Here is an 18023-nt window from a genome sequence, read left to right as displayed (position 1 = left end):
CATAACGTTGTATCATTAGTAGTGGCAGTATGGGGTAGGTTAAAACAGTGACTGAAGCCGACTTTTGTTTTACACAGGACACAAACACAAGTATCCTGTGCTTTTTGGCCTATGTATTAGTCCAAACCTGGTGGCCCCTCTTGGTCATTCTTCTACTTCACACAACCATCACTACTACAGATGGGTTTACACTGAAGTTAGTGAAAGCCCGGTGCTTCTCATGCCAACTTACAGGTTACCCTGTGCATCTGCATAAGACATACAGGGCCATGTCAAAGCATGAGTATTTGACGACTTGGAATATGCTGATACACAATGGCTTCCATCAGAGCACTATCTTGACTTGCTTGCCATTGCGGAACCTCATTTAATGATTTCGCTGGTCCCATAAGAATTGGTAAGTCTAATCTCTTTGCTGATCCCGTCCTGTACATGCCTGCAATGTATTTTTTCAAAAGCAAACTCTCCTCCTGCCTCCTGTGGGCTAGAAAACAGACTTCATATCAGAAAACTGCCAGTGAACATGTAAACAAAGGATTCTGAGGACTGCGAGCTGAAAATTGCTTTGTGCAAATCGGACACCGTGACAGCTTTTCAAAGTTACTTCAGAAAAAGTCAATCTTCACGCTGATGGTTTGAATTGCTTTTGTAGGTCATAGGCATCAGTATTAAACTGAGACTGTTTCATAACCAGTTAAAAACTGGTTATGAAACAAATTAAACAAAAGCTTCTTACTTTAAGGCAAATTGAAGATAAAAATATATAAGGGTCTTTATATTGTGCTTACATCATGCCTTTTACTAAATCTAGATTTACTAAGATTAATTTTTGTGCCATTATTGGATGGTTAAAGCTCAAAAATGTTAAGACGGTTGAGAGGATGCAATGTTGGAACATATGTTGTATCAGTTGAGCCATAACGGTCATATTATTATTATTTAATTGTATTTTATGTTATTATATTTGATCTAATCTTATTATTTGAATTTAAATTTATTTCATTATATTGTTCTTTATTTGTATCATTATTATTACAAACAACTATCTGATACAGGTTTTTCATAAGGTGACATGCGGGCTCATAAGGGGTCAACATTTCAAAAATGTAATCCAAACAAGTTTGAAAAGTGATCAGTGTAACTCAAAAATGAATTCTAGACCAGAGAGGGAGCCAGTGTAAGGTAGCAGCACAGATAGGAGTGATCTGATCTCATCTAAAACCAGTGATGCCTTGCTGCTGCATTTAGGATGAAACAGAAGCGAGAGAGTGATTTTTGGGTCACACTTGAGAAAAGGGTGTTACAGTCGTGCAGACTTTGATCTTGAATGATGTCTTAATTGAATGAAACAGGACTGAACAACTTTCCTGATATGATGTTCAAAGGTGAGAAATGTTACAGCTCTCTTGCTGAAAGAACAAAATTAAGTTTATTTGACTTATTTTAGCATGTTCTTCGATTATCTGTTGCTGTGCATGCACAACCTGTATGAAGCTTCCTTTTAGAAAAGGCTCTCAGTATTAATATATCCCTTTGTTCCATTTCCCATTTCCCCTTCCTTTTTTGCTCTCTCTATAATTATATCTTTCTGAGGTCACGTTATTTCGGTCACGATACCCTCCACCTTAATCATCCCAAGATTCCTTCTCCCTATGTCTGCATTACTCCTGTGGTGAGAGACAGAGAACCATATGAAAGCTGTCAGAAACAAACAGCCAGCAACAAGACATCTGAGCATATACTGCATTTACTCGTGCAGAAGATTGCACCCTGCTGCTTCTCCATGGGAGTTCTACATACTGAAGCTGTAGAGGATTAATAAAGGGGGCTGTGTCCATGACATGTAGGAATATTCTCAGCTCCTTTTCCAATCTGTCAGGGTCTTTCTTTTTGTACGTCTTTTTTCTAAAAAAAGAGAAGAAGAAAAAATCTTCGTAAAGGTTAAACATGCCTCTAAGCCTGTTATTGCTGCTCCATGACACAATTCCTGGCTATCTATGGAACCTTCTGATCCTCAACATCTATCTGCAATGCTTAATATTCACCTTTTGTAGGTTGCACCAATGCTTCACAAATTTCTTCTTGCTAGCAACAAAACAGAAAAGAGCTCATTAAAACCGCATGTATTAACCCATTAAAAGAGGTTAAAGGTTTGTCCATTAACTGTGCCATTTGCAGAAGCTAAGTCTGTAAAATAAAGGTGCAATTTTCTTAGAAAGAGCTCCTGAAGTCCCATTCAATAGCAAATCCATTTGTAGATTCTTATTTTCATGCAATTGTATCAGCTTAATGATACAAATTAGATGACTGTCTCTGGGATTAGAGTTGGAGAAGAAGAATACACAAAGGTTGCTACACAGGATACATAGTCTGCGAAATACATCCCATGTTTCGCATTTTGCATTTGTTGAAAAATACTTTTTTCCCCTTCTCTTTATCTTATCATTGCCTTTGGTGATTTTTGCCTCCCATATACCAGAGATGCTAGATTTCCTGGGTTTTCATTGGATTTTATAATCAATCTCAGGCAGTAGGTATTATCTGCTCATTTTTATTCCACATCCTTCACAACCAGATACACAAGCAAGCATGGACACATTATAGTCTTGTTTTGTGGTCATATGCAACAAAAAGTATGATACAATAATGCACCTTGAAAATGTACAAGACTTTAGAAAGAGAGAAAATGAAACCCTATAGCATATTTGTGACAAATTCCCTTACAGTGATGTAAGGCTGACATATGCATTTAAAGCATATACGATTTTTGGTGAGAATAATAATGCAGAGTTTGACATGATGTGAAGATTTTGTTGAGATAAAGATATTTTTTTATAACTTTTGTAATGTTTCTCATTCACACTACACCTTTAACATGACCTTGAGAAATGCATTTACACATTGTTTTGTATGTGACTGCTTTACATGCATGGGCAAAAAATATACTGTAACGAGAAATTTCCCCTGATAGCACACCATGTCTCAGAAAAGCACTTGGGATTCCAATTGCTTCCAAATTACTTTTCCTCATTGTTTCATTTTTAATCATTTTCTTGTACTGTGGCCGTGATTTGAAGACAAAACGTCACATACAATACAAGGAATGTCTCAAAACAATGCACCCGAGGAAGCTATTTTCAGTGGCATCAGGGTCAGCTTGTCTTCCTGAAAGGCGCTCATGCTGTCTTGACAGTTCGCCCACTCAGGTTTCCCAAAGGTTTAGCCCACGAATAGAGAAAAAGGAACAAATGTGGCCAAAGAAACTTCATCCCTGACATACTGAGCATGGATTTCACAGAAACATAGCCACATATGATTGCATAAATTATTCCCTCATATAGATGTCTACAGTTACTATGGTAGTGTTCAGCAAACATGGCTCTAAAAGATAAGGCAGCATGACTAACCAGTGACTTTTACCAACCCCCACAGACATCTGAAAATCCCTTTAATATCTGCACTTCCCTTAATCATTGTCCGTGATCTGCAATCAACACTGAAGCCAGCAGTGGCGGTGCTTGCTTAAGCAGTGCTAACTGTATAAGCAAACTCTTAGATCAAAGATTTGTAGCTGTCAGCTGTTTAAAACCAATACATTGGTACTTACCAAAAAAATCTAGGAGGAACATCACTTCAGATGTTTGAAAAACTGATGGGCCCTACACCATAGTGCACGGCAGGGTATGGTGCATCTTGAGATGTAGCACACCCACAGGGTTGATACTGATCCGAATTTATGTGCTTGGGGCAGTGCACAAGCAAGTTAGATGTGACATGCTGTGGGCAGTAGGTTGCTCCAGCAAACGTAAATAATCAAGTTTGACATGCTGTGCATGAAGTATAGACTACAGTGTGTGAATCCCATATAACTGGTTGATTGTCATGCATGACTCACCGCCTCTTAGCAATAGGTAAGTATGTGAATATGACCAAATTACAGACATGTAGGACTGTTGAGGTCAAGACTCAAGAAAAATTGTGGGCAGAAGAAACATTGTATTATAGTTATAACAACATCTCAAGACGGGAAGTACCACCAGCAGAACATAATTTGATGAAAATTGACTAATTTTGCTTCATCAAGGTTTTTTAGCCCACCCCAGCCATGCCCTTTGTACACAAGATTGATATATTTTCCTCTCTTAGGTTTTCTCAGTATACTCACCAATTTTGAGATGGATTAGGTGAAAGCCCTAGGAGGAGTTTTTTCAAGTATGCAGCCTAGAAATGCACAAAAATGCACCTTAATTTATATTTCCCCCAAAAAAGTGGACTTCCTGTTGGGTTTAGAGTTCAGCCTGGTGGGACTTTTTTTGTAGCTCAGGGCATGATACATAAGCCTACCAAATATTGTACATGTAGGTGAAATGCATGGCACAATGTACTTAATTGGTAACTTGTGGGGGGGTTCCACTGAGCCTTTTATGCAACACTTATTGGTTGATCCACATTAAGTGTAAATATTCTCTACTTCTGACATATGTATACAGTTTCATGAGCTCCTGACATGTTTAGGCCCTCAAAAAATGTGATTTATTTAGCACACTTGAGCAAACTCCTCCCAAAACAATTTGGACCCTTGCACTGTTGGTGCTGGAGTGCCGAAAACAGGAGCTTCACACATAAGTACTGAGTGTGTTGTAATCTTTTACTGTCAACAATGTCCAGCAGCATCAACAGATTCCAAAGAAACCAATATGTTTTGCAATATGACTGGTGGTAAAAAAAAATGCATCCAACCAGACACACAAACAGAGCCGAGGGAGGGTACAACTATGCCAAAAGTCTAATGGAAAAGTCTGAGAGAAAAAACGGTTTGCACACCAACTTAAAGAACAATAGGCTACACTGCAGTAGGCCAAATTGTCTTAAATCAAGCAAATTTTGTGGCTGATCTTGTCACATCACATACTCTATATGAATTCTTAGATGTTTTGGGAGTCTCCACTATAGTAGCTTAAAAATTGGGATCCAAATTTCATATAAAACTTTTTTTTAAAGATGTATTTTAAGATATAAACAGCTAAATACAGTTGGTTCTCTGAAACATGAAGGTGTCTTTTGTGCTTATTTCATGTAGCATCTTTGCTAGCATCTTTGCTCAACCCATCCACAACTTTAACTAATCTTCAGCCCTTAAGCATAACCAATATCTACTGGTGTAACTCACCAACCTGTTACACTTTCACTCCAAATAAAGAAATGACTAAACAAAGTGTCTCTGTTTCAGCTAATGCTGATGCAGATTTTAAAGCAGAACGGTAGCTTAGCAGCCTTAACAGGCTCTTTCACATAGTCACACCTAAAAACTTTCAAAACGTTTCAGGAGCTCTGCCCTTGAAATTTTTCAAAGCTACTTGTTCACACATGTCACCTAAAGCATTGAGTGTTACCTGTCAAATTGGGCTGAGGAGAAGAGCCTTGAAAGGCATGACACAACTTTAGCCTCATTAGTCACATTGAATTCCACAACAGCATTGGAACAAAGTTTGGCCATCACTGAGACTTTGCACTCACACATTCCACCCTGTAATGTCATAAAACTGGTGTCCCCAGATTTGTGGAAGCATGAGAGGAATGGCTTGTAAACACAAAGAGAGAGTGCCACATTCACTCACACTCACGCTGCAAAGCCACAGTGTTGTTATCAACATGATGGGCAAAGCAACAGAATCCTACACAGAGATGACAGTTTATGTGTTTATAGCAATGTTAAAAGTTAGTGGACGGATGTTAAGACACCTTCACTTTTCTGGCTTAGAAAATGATCCTCCTTCAATTATGGATGTTTTTATTAATCTTGACAGGTGTCATATTTCCAGTTTGTACTGGCGGCCTGACGCAAGCAGCAAAAATTCTGACAGTTTGCCTTCACAAATGCAACCCACTCCGAAAGATCTCAGGAGTTTCGTGCAAGTGTGAATCAAGCTAATGTCCGAAGGTAAGTCAGGGTTCCCACGCATCCTGGAAAACCTGGAAAACCTGGAAAACAGTTGACCAGTTTTCCAGTACTGGAAAACACCTGGAAAATGGGAGAAAAAGTCAAATGTCCTGGAAAATCACATATAGTCCTGGAAAATGATTCCAACATGGCTGCATGTGACCTGACCCGATTAACAAAACACATCCCCATTCATTGAAAGTTGAGTGCACGCTGTGCTGGAAAAGACAGCAACACTGCGGTTAGGGTTGTGTTTAGGGTTAAGGTTAGGGTTAGGGTTATGATTAGGGTTAAGGTTATGATTAGGGTTAGAATTAGGGTTAGGATTAGAGTTAGGGTTAGGGTTTGGATTGATTAGGGTTAGGGTTTTGGTTAGGGTTAGGGTTAGGGTTGTGATTAGGGTTAGGGTTAAGATTAGGGTTAGGGTTATGATTAGGGTGAGGGTTAGAACCAGAACTAAACTTAAGCAAACAGAACCAGAACCTAACTCAAGTAAACCCAACCAGAACAGAACCAGAACCGTACCAGAACTGCGCAACTTTTTTCACATATTTTCTCCTTCACTTGGTCATAATCATGCATTCACAGAAAACGGGGGTATATTGTTCATGTTTTATGGTACATGAACCTTGTAGAGCGCTCTTTTGATTCAAAGAGTCTTATATTTAAGTTATAGTGTGACCAGTGGAGTCAGGCAGAGAGCTTTGGGGTCTGTGCCTCAGAACTTTCTCTGCAGGCTGAGAGCTCAATTACCGTAATCTAGCTCAGTTGTTCTCAAAGTGGGGTCCTGGGACCCCTGGGGGTCCGCGAACCATAGCGTGGATGTCCGTGAAATAATTTGAATAAATTTCTATTAAATTATTAAATTGTGCTGTGTCATTACAAACAGCATATACACCATTGTTATGATACCATTTGGTGGCTCGAAGGGATATGTGAGTCTTGCTACTGTTAATTTTCTGAAAGCGTTTAAGATCAATTACTTGAAAAGTATAAATGCTATCATGTTGAGTCCACAAGGAATGAAATGACCCTCTGTTTTAAAGTATACAAGTGGTATTTACTTGATTCAAATTGAAGTGTTATCTGTTTATCACTATGGTACAGGTCTGAAGTATTTACATTGATACGTTTTACAATACAAATAGTTCCAAGGGGAACTAAGAGTGCAAATGGTAGTAAGCATGTGCTTTAGTGATGGGAAGTTCAGCTCTTTTCAGAGAGCTGGATCTTCTGACTCGGCTCCCAAAGAAGAGACGGCTCTTTCGACTCCCGAGCGGCTCCTAATTTAGGATCTTTTGTAGCCGTATATTTTACCTTAACTTTGCAAAAAATAATGGTTTGTGTTGAAAACCCTTTTACGTACAGTGTTTTTATGAGAATCCTTATAATAAAACCAATTTGGTGCATATATATTGTTAAAAAACCATTCTATCCCTAACCCTTAGGGTTAGGGTTTGGATTGATTAGGGTTAGGGTTTTGGTTAGGGTAAGGATTAGGGTTAGGGTAAGGATTAGGGTTAGGGTAAGGATTAGGGTTAGGATTAAGGTTAGGGTTAGGGTTGGGATTAGAGTTAAGGTTCGGGTTAGGATTAGGGTTAGGGTTAGGATTAGGGTTAGGGTTAGGATTACAGTTAGGGTTTTGATTGATTAGGGTTAGGGTTGTGATTAGGGTTAGGGTTGTGATTAGGTTTTAGGGTTCGGATTGGGATAAGGGTTAGGGTTAGGATTAGGGTTTAGGTTAGGATTAGGGTTATGGTTGATTAGGGTTAGGGTTGTGATTAAGGTTAGGGTTGTGATTAGGGTTAGGGTTGGGATTAGGGTTAAGGTTAGGTTTAGGATTAGGGTTAGGGTTGCGTTTAGGGTTAAGGTAAGGGTTAGGATTAGGGTTAGGATTAGAGTTAGGGTCAGGGTTGGGATTGATTAGGGTTAGGGTTTTGATTAGGGTTAGGGTTAGGATTAGGGTTAGGGTTGGGATTAGGGTTAGGATTAGAGTTAGGGTCAGGGTTGGGATTAATTAGGGTTAGGGTTTTGATTAGGGTTAGGGTTAGGATTAGGGTTAGGGTTGGGATTAGGGTTAGGATTAGGGTTAGGGTTGGGATTGATTAGGGTTAGGGTTTGGGTTTGGGTTATGATTAGGGTGAGGGTTAGAACCAGAACTAAACTTAAGCAAACCGAACCAGAACCAAACTCAAGCAAACCCAACCAGAACCAAACCAGAACCAAATCAGAACCAAACCAGAACAGAACCAGAACTGAACCATACTGAACCAGAACAGTACCAGAATCAAACCAGAACTGAACCTTCCAGAACCGAGCCAGAACCAGACCAGAACCGATCCAGAACCGAACCAGAACCAAACTCAAGCAAATAGAACCAGAACCAAACTCAAGAAAACCAAACCAGAACCTGACCAGAACCGTACCAGAACCGAACCAGAACCGAACCAGAACCGATCCAGAATCAAACCAGACACGATCCAGAACCGAACAAGAACCAAACCGTACCAGAACTTAGCCAGAACCGAACCAGAACCAGAACAGAACCAGAACCGTACCAGTACCTAACCAGAACCGAACCAGAACCGATCCAGAACCGAACCAGAACCAAACTCAAGCAAAGAGAACCAGAACCAAACTCAAGAAAACCCAACCAGAACCTGACCAGAACCGTACCAGAACAGAACCAGAACCAGAACCGGACAAGAACCGAACCAGAACCGAACCATACCAGAACTTAGCCAGAACCGAACCAGAACCCAACCAGAACCCAACCAGAACTGTACCAGTGCCCAACCAGAACCGAACCAGAACCAGAACCAAACTCAATCAAACAGAACCAGAACCAAACTTGAGCAAGCAGAACCAGAACCAAACTCAAGCCAACAGAACCAAACTGGAGCAAACATTATTAATGTCCTCAGGTTGGCATTGAGAAAAATCAGATGCCTCAGTTTTGATGGGCTGATCCGATTTATCCTCTCAGTGAGTATTTGCCCGGTCTTAAAGGAAGACTCTCTCAGAAGGAACAGATGTAGCCAGGATACACAGCCTCCCCTCCATCACCTGTATCCTATATCCTCACATGTGATTGGCTGCATGGCCGCCATGCTGACCAATCATAACAAAGGGTTAGGGTTTTGATTAGGTTTAGGGTTTTGATTAGGGTTAGGGTTGTGATTAGGGTTGGGATTAGGATTAGGGTTAGGGTTTTGATTAGGGTTAGGGTTGTGATTAGGGTTGGGATTAGGATTAGGGTTAGGATTAGAGTTAGGGTCAGGGTTGGGATTGATTAGGGTTAGGGTCTTGATTAGGGTTAGGGTTGTGGTTAGGGTTAGGGTTGGGATTAGGATTAGGGTCAGGAGTAGGGTTAGGATTAGGATTAGAGTTAGGGTTGGCATTGATTAGGGTTAGTGTTGTGATTAGGTTTGGTATTAGGATTAGGGTTATGATTAGAGTTAGGGTCAGGGTTGGGATTGATTAGGGTTAGGGTTTTGATTAGGGTTAGGGTTGTGATTAGGATTAGGGTTACGGTCAGGAGTAGGGTTAGGGTCAGGATTAGAGTTAGGGTTAGCTAGGCATTGATTAGGGTTAGGGTTTTGATTAGGGTTGGGGTTAAGGTTTTGATTAGGGTTAGGGTTAAGGTTTTGATTAGGGTTAGGGTTGTGATTAGGGTTAGGGTTGGGATTAGGATTAGGGTTAGGATCAGGGTTGGGGTTAGGATTAGAGTTAGGGTTAGAGTTGGCATTGATTAGGGTTAAGATTTTGATTAGGGTTAGGGTTTTGATTAGGGTTAGGATTAGGGTTAGGGTCAGGAGTAGGGCTAGGGTTAGGATTAGGGTTAAGGTTGGGATTAGGGTTAGAGTTAGGGTCAGGGTTGGGATTGATTAGGGTTAGGGTCAGGAGTAGGGTTAGGGTTAGGATTAGAGTCAGGGTTAGGGTTGGCATTGATTAGGGTTAGGGTTTTGATTAGGGTTAGGGTTAGGGTTGGGATTAGGATTAGGGTTAGGGTTAGGGTTAAGGTTATGATCAGGGTTAGGGTTATGATTAGGGTTAGGGTTGTGATTAGGGTTAGGATTGGGATTAGGGTTAGGGTTAGGGTTTAGGTTAGGATTAGGGTTAGGTTTTAGGTTAGGGTTAGGATTAGGGTTAAGGTTAGGGTTAGGGTTAGGATTAGAGTTAGGGTCAGGGTTGTGATTGATTAGGGTTAGGGTTGTAATTAGGTTTTAGGGTTAGGATTGGGATAAGGATTAGGGTTAGGATTAGGGTTAGGGTTTAGGTTAGGATTAGGGTCAGGATTGGGATAAGGATTAGGGTTAGGGTTAGGATTAGGGTTAGGGTTTAGGTTAGGGTTAGGGTGGGGATTGATTAGGGTTAATGTTAGGTTTAGGGTTAGGATTAGAGCAAACAGAACCAGAACCAAACTCAAGCAAACCCAACCAGAACCAAACAAGAACCAAAACAGAACCGAACCAGAACAGAACCAGAACAGTACCAGAACTGAACCATACCGAACCAGAACTGAACCAGAATCAAACCAGAACTGAACCTCCCAGAACCGAGCCAGAACCAGACCAGAACCATACCTGAACCGAACCAGAACCAAACTCAAGCAAATAGAACCAGAACCAAACTCAAGAAAACCCAACCAGAACCTGACCAGAACCGTACCAGAACCGTACCAGAACCGAACCAGAACAGAACCAGAACAGAACAGAACCAGAACCGCACCAGTACCTAACCAGTACCTAACCAGAACCGAACCAGAACCGAACCGTACCAGAACTTAGCAAGAACCAAACCAGAACCACAACCAGAACCGTACCAGTGCCCAACCAGAACCGAACAGAACCAGAACCGAACTCAAGCAAACAGAACCAGAACCAAACTCAAGCAAACAGAACCAGAACCAAACTCAAGCAAACAGAACCAGAACCAAACTCAAGCAAACAGAACCAGAACCAAACTCAATCAAACAGAACCAGAACCAAACTGGAGAAAATAGAACCAGAACCAAACTAACTAACTGGAGCAAACATTATTAATGTCCTCAAGTTGGCATTGAGAAAAATCAGATGCCTCAGCTTGGATGGGCTGATCCGATTTCTCCCCTCAGTGAGTATTTGCCCGGTCTTCAAGAAGACTCTCTCAGAAGGAACAGATGTAGCCAGGATACACAGCCTCCCCTCCATCACCTGTATCCTATATCCTCACATGTGATTGGCTGCATGGCCGCCATGCTGACCAATCAAAACAAAGTTCTGCTGTGAGCAGAGCTGGGGCTGAGCACTCAGAGAGCTGAGCAGGGAAAGGAACAAACTGGGAGCCGGCTCTGTCTCGATGTGAGCCAGCTCTTCTGATTCACTATAAAGCATCGGCTCTCAGAGCCGCAGCTTTTGATCATGACACATCACTAATGTGCTTAATCTGTGTTACAATTATGAGGGGGTCCTTGGACAGTTTTCTCACCTGTAAGGGGTCCCTGGCTCCAAAAAGTGTCAGAACCCCTGCTCTAGCTAGCAGGAGTGCAAACTCCCGATAGTGAAAACAAACGGAACAAAAAGAGAGACACAGCTCCACAGAAACTCCACATTGTAGACATCGCTGATCATAATAGACATCGTCAGGCAGGAAGACAGTTTACATTTTTTTAAACCTCTGAGAGATCTTCAAATACAGAGAGCGTCTTTACACCGGTGCAATTTTTTTCAGAGTTTACGGTAACTCAAATAAAAAAACGTGACATTTGCTTTGGTTATATCGACCGCTAAGCAGGATGAATATCATGATTAAGCAGGTATATTATGAGATTGAGTTGAGTTGAGAAACATTTGCGGCCATTTTTGTCATTCAGTTCTATTTAGGTCATTAATGCACTGATCCTCTGATCATTATTATTATTTAATTGTTTCAGTAAGGCAGCTTCCTGATTCCTTTGCTGGTTCTTTTGTTTTTTTCTTAGCTCATTTTATATTTATTGAGAAAAGAGAAAGCTGAGATGTTGCCCATCATTGTTACTTGGTTGCACTAATAAAGTGAAGTGCTGTACAGCTGTGGTTGCATTATTCTATTATCAATTTTCCAATTTTCTCTTAAGTATGTAAGAGATGATTTCATTGATAGCCATAGACTACATGTCTTTCAATGTAGACTTCCACTGAGAGGAACGCATTAGACTATTTAGGAACTAAATTAAGAACTAAATTTAGACTGTTATACCAGCTTGATCATCAATAAAAATGTCCTGGAAATGCCCTGGAAAATTATCTCTGGAAAAGAGAACCCTGGTAAATTGTGTTAGCTCAATTAACTTTTCTTTGCCCCTTTGTTCTCCACATGTAATTGAACAGGTTACTAACTTTTAAGAAGAAGCTTTTGCATAAACAGGAATTATGTTAGATTCAACAAGATGTTTTTTTTTTTTTTTTCAAAGGGTCATTTTTGACCTACGTATACATTTGACATCTATATTATAACATTGGGTAGAGATGGACACAGTCTACAGAGTCTTAACCATTAGTTTGAGTAATCTAGTTAAGGGGTTATGGAAAAGTAATAAAGGTCACAGGCAGTGACTGCAGCATAGATCTATCTGGTAAACAGGTTTGATTTGGACACAGCAGAGTGGGCCACTTCTCTGATCAATAACAAACTGCAGCAGCGGGCCAGTGGAGAACAGCTGTGACGAAATACTTGTTTAACAGTTTAATGCTGCGTCTGCACAGTGTGGGGATCACAGCCCAGTGTGCAACTTCAGCATAATGAGTGTGTGTGTCACAGGGACTCAGTGGTAAGCACTATTTGCCTCACAGCAAGGGTATTCTGATGTGTGGTGGACAGAGACTGTCTAGTGCTCCGTAATGTCAGACTGAGAGGATGAATGTCTTTATACAGATCAATATATTCCATGAAAGTAGAAGCGCTTCACCGTAGGAGACATAGGGCATGCTGGCAGATAATAACACATGAAACAGAGAATAAAAAGAAACCAATGCGTCATCCTCATAATTTGAGAATAACCCAGAACAAGGCTATCCTTGAAATGTCATTTAGAGATGCGACACAGCAGGGCTAAACAAGCAAACATTCATATAACCCCATCAGCTGTGGGTGTGTTGTCATGCTCACTGAGGGGGAAACATCTGAGACAAAATTTGTGACAGAAAATCTTTTGAACTTGAGATTCAAAAGGAGGTTTACTTTTTGTTGTTTGTATCAAGTCCAGCAATTTACCCCTGTGACCAAAGGAGGGCGCTGTGGTCCAGCTGCTGTCAGGGCTGTAAGGGTTTGAGAGCACAGATGTTGACAACTCATAATGTAGGCCTGTAGACTGACATCCTGCACCTGAATAAATCATATTGTTTCACTGTCATCTCGCACAGTTCAATCTTTGCTACATGAATGTTATTCTTGTGAACACTAAGGACACAGGCTGATGTTAGAAATGTTTGAATGAACTTAACTTACTATCTCCCTTTTCCTTTTCAGTGTGTTTTCTGCTATAGATATGTCTGATCATTTCCTTGCTCCTGTTCTTCTCTCATGTTTTATACTGTCCCGCACTTGTATTATACCTTTCATTTATGCAAAAGAAACACCAAAAGTCGAAAGACTCATGGATGCATGCACACATTAACAGGAAAAGCAGAAATGTTGTTTATTAGTGCTAAAATGTTTTTACGGAAATCCTGCTGTGAGTCCCAAAAAACAGTGTTTATATTATCTTTACTAAATGAGGATTTCTGCCAAGCAGCAACACGGCAACATGGTGTATGTTGGAGTGAAGCCTGTACAGACTGGCACTGTCACTAATCCTGCACCCTGAACTGGATAGCACATGAGGTCCTAGCTGGACGAGTGACAGTATAATTACATGCTTGCGCTTTTCACTGACGGCCCTGTGGATTTGATAGTGAACACGTCACAACATCTACCAGGAATCCAGCTGGTGTATATTAACCCCCTTATTAGTATTAGCATTGGCTTGGACACACTCTATCCTGACTGCTGGTAAATGATCATAGTGGAACAGTGTCGCAACAGCTGCACAGACAGCTAATGCAGAGCCATAGGAGAGTTAATGTCTGTTCATGCAGTTATGAAACACCAAAATGTATACTGCAGTTTAAAGAAATTAAAGTTACAATTAGTGACATGTTTTCCATAAACCATAAGTGGTCGGCAAAGCTAATGCAACAGATCAGTTTCTCGTCTCTTCTTGTGCTGCAAGTCTCACTTATATGGCAGCCAACAATGGCCTCCATACTCTACCAGTTGTAGCCTGTTGTAACTCAATACATCCACTGTATGGATTTCAATACAGAACAATGGAAACATTGCAAATTGACAAACACATGCCAGAGCTCAAAGTAAATACTCAACAGATGTACCTTGTAGGCTATATTACTGTATATGATTTGGGACTTGCACCGTTTCTAAATTTATAGCAAGACTTATTAATGGAAGTCTTTTTTTTTGCCTCTGTTGCATACTTACATTTAGCAACCCTTGATCAATCATGGTTGGATGATGGCGAGTTAAGCTATTGCAACAGATCTGTTTCTTGTATTTTCTGGTCATACGTTTCTGTATTATGAATTGAGATTGACCAATTAATGGGTCAGCCAATACATCATGCTGATTAATGGCATTTTGAAATAAACAGCATTGACGGATGCTTGTGCTCATAAGGTCCATTAAAAAAAATGAAGACATGTCTGCAGACACTGCAGTCATCGTTGTGCTTCGATTGGCTTTTTGGCTTTAAACCCAGTCTGTCCACAAACATAAACAAAGATGTAAAAATATGCTTTGGGGGGGGGCTTAGGAAAGGTGGAGAGGTGCTTTAACTGTAACTCGTAGATCATCCTATAAATGTTTGTCTAAAATTCCCCAGTCATAATCCTCTTTTTTTTTTAATGAAAACATGTTTTCCCATCCTAATTGACAGCATATCCAATCTGAAACAGCTACTGGCCAGTCTTTAGTATAAATTATATAATGAAGTATGGAACAAAGCAGTTTAATATTACTTCTGATCTAAATATCAGAATCAAATGCATAGCCCAATGTATTTTTCTATTACTTGAATTAATTGAAAATCTATCTGAAACATGCTTCTGGCTAAGAAAACTACGTTTACTAGATAGGAATGTGCATGGAATAATGGATGTTATTATTCAATTGTGTTATCAAAAAATGCAAAACAACAACAACAATGTGATATCAGCATTACATATCAGCTAATCAGTGACCATGAGAAAAAACTAAATCTGTTCACTACGAAGGCCAACAATGACAAATACATTCCAACTGCTGCAGAGATTCCCATTAGGAGAAACAGCTTACAAATTCAGATATGATGTAAATAAGGAAAACATGCAAAAGTCAAAAATGAAAAACAGAAGAAGCATGGTTCAGATGAAAAAAGAATGCAGAAGACAAACAAGAAATGCATTGACATCCTTTAGACCAGGGGCGTCAAACTCGTTTCAGTTAAGGAGCCACATACAGCCCAAGATGATCTGAAGTGGGCCGGACCAGTAAAATCACAACATAACAACCGTATAAATAATGAAAACTCAAATGTTTCCCTTTGTTTCAGTGCAAAAAAGTACATTCTTTAAATATTGACATTTAAAGCTGCTGTGAGGAACTTTTGATTTACATCAATTTTGGCACCCCATTGTGGACAAAGTGATACCCTATCTCTTGTTCTGTACATGCAAAAGTAGTGTTTTCAACAAAAACCTCACCCTGCTGTCTTTTAACAGACAGATTTATCACTCAATGTGATTATTTGCAAAGAAAACAGCCAAAAACGGATGTTTCTAACGCCAAATGTCAATCATGTGGTCTGATACCTACCCCCTCTGAGTGGTTTAAGGCATTAAAAATGACAACAGAGAAGGTATCAGTGTCGTTGTTTATGGTTTTGTTTGCTTTTGAAGATCATAAAGAGGCATCAGTGTTGGTTTCAGTCTGTTTCTCAGCTGGTGAAAAACTCCTCATAGTGCCTTTAAGGAAATATAGTTTTACAAAAAAAAAAACCGCTGTCATATTTTTCATCATGATGAGTCTCATAGTGGGGCCAAATATTATATTCTTTCAGCAATAAGCTGTGAACACACCAAACACACAGCACACATTCACCTGACAGAGTGAAACGAAAAACACAGATTATAATACTGAAGAAGCCGTAGGAATGTTATCAATTAATTGAGTATCGAAGATTGTGGTTCCACAGCTCCTGTTGTGACAAGTTTTCATATAGTGCCCCGTCAGCACTATGATTTTATGTGACCACCAGAGGGTCAATTTCAAATAGTCGTTACTTTTATTGAAAAATTGCAGTTAAGGTCTTCTCTGTAAATTTTTCATTTTGCAGTCATCCCGTGGGCTGGATTGGAGCCTCTGGCGGGCCAGTTTTGGCCCGCGGGCTGTATATTTGACACCCCTGCTTTAGACAAAAACATGTGAGCACAGAAAAAAAGCAACTGAAAAATGTAGAAATTCCAGATGTTTGTCAGGAATTATCCTGTGTTATTCTATGTTTTGAACTTGCATAATTACTTAAATCATATCTCGGGTCTGATTGAATAGATTTTGGGTGTACAATTTTTGCCATTCTATGCTGCCGTACCTTTTACTTTCATGGCCTACAAATTGTTAATGTTAGTCATGACTGGACAAATAAAGAAAAGAATGACAACAGCCTGTCAATTGGTGGCAAAAGTATTATAAAAATGATGAAAATTGACAGTCATGGAAGGTGTGAAACTATTTGCAATAATGGTTCATTTCAACTTTGCGTCAAAGAAAACAAATGTTGGTCTTAGAGCGAACGTTGAAATTTTCATTGAGAGGTTTTACCTAAAGTATTTTGATTAATCCCTGTTGCCTCTGTATGAAAGCAAAGTACAGAATCAGAAAGGACATTATGGTTATTTCTATAGTAGTTATTCTGGATGCCTGCATGCACTCTGACATCAGGTCAGGTTTGCAGCATGCAAACCTTTGAAGGAGCCTTAGTGTGCATTAAATTTCTCAGTAAGAAGAGCGCTGCAATCAGAGCTAAAAGCTCATCTTTGATAGGTCTTTCAATAGATAATGATAATTTAAGTATTCAGTAATCAGAGCAGACATTTTGCTAGCCAGACCAAGAGCTTCACCGCACCGAGCCAAACATTTCTATTCATAGGCCCAGATTTAGGGTTCCTGATGACCGCTGATAATAAACTGTGGGGCCTCTGAAGTGAATGAATTAACATTCTTGTCATTACATTGCTGTGTCAAAAGGAAAACAACCAGTCAGTTTCAGAGTGTTTCCCCCTTTCATTATTCACCTCCTCTCCGGGCTTCTCTTCATCCTCCCTAATCTCTATAAACAGATTCTGCATATAAATGTACTTCAGCCTACAATAGCTGTATACAGTACATGTGGAGAACACAAGAGTTGGAACACACCATTCATAATGCAATACACGGATCCATCTGTGGTTGTCTTAAGACTCTTTAGCTTCAGTTGATTTCTATAAAAAGCAGATACATTCATGCGAGTTCAGCGTTCAGCCTACTCTAAGATATCCATTCTTGGCTCCTATTCCATTATTGCTTCTCAAGTAGTAAGTCGGACTGTAAACAAAAGCAATGCACAAAATCAAAGTTGTATTACATTGCTAACCAGTGGCTATACAGAAAGCCCAAAGAGTTGGCAATTTCTCCCTAAGGTGGTATCATTATCAGAAAAGAGCAAATTGGTTCCCAGATTGCATCTTTCCACACTGAATTTCATACTCGGTCACTAGTCCAGCACTTTCTGCAGAGGGACATGTTGCCTCAGAAGTGGTTGGCATAGCAGTAGTTATAGTACAAGCTCTCATGCATTGACTACAGCACCTCCCTTCTGACAGACCTCCCTGCATGCTCATCTAAACCGCAGATGATCCAGAATACAGCAGTTTGACTGGTCTTCAACAGACACAAAACTGAACACGTCACTCCACTGTTCATATTCTTCCACGGGGTCCAAGCCTCGTCACACATCTAATCCAAACCTCTCTCTTTGTTACCCTCTTAACTC

At 40.1% G+C, this 18023-nt stretch overlaps 1 protein-coding gene across 1 annotated transcript in view; it reads right to left on the bottom strand.

Moving 5' to 3' along the window:
• pth1r (parathyroid hormone 1 receptor) overlaps window positions 1-18023 on the bottom strand; it is an 84715-nt gene that overhangs the window by 63251 nt on the left and 3441 nt on the right. The window lies entirely within an intron of this gene.

The sequence above is a fragment of the Notolabrus celidotus genome, chromosome 15 (assembly GCF_009762535.1).
Source record: "Notolabrus celidotus isolate fNotCel1 chromosome 15, fNotCel1.pri, whole genome shotgun sequence".
Taxonomy (NCBI): Eukaryota; Metazoa; Chordata; class Actinopteri; order Labriformes; family Labridae; genus Notolabrus; species Notolabrus celidotus.
This window is presented reverse-complemented; position numbering and strand designations above follow the sequence as displayed.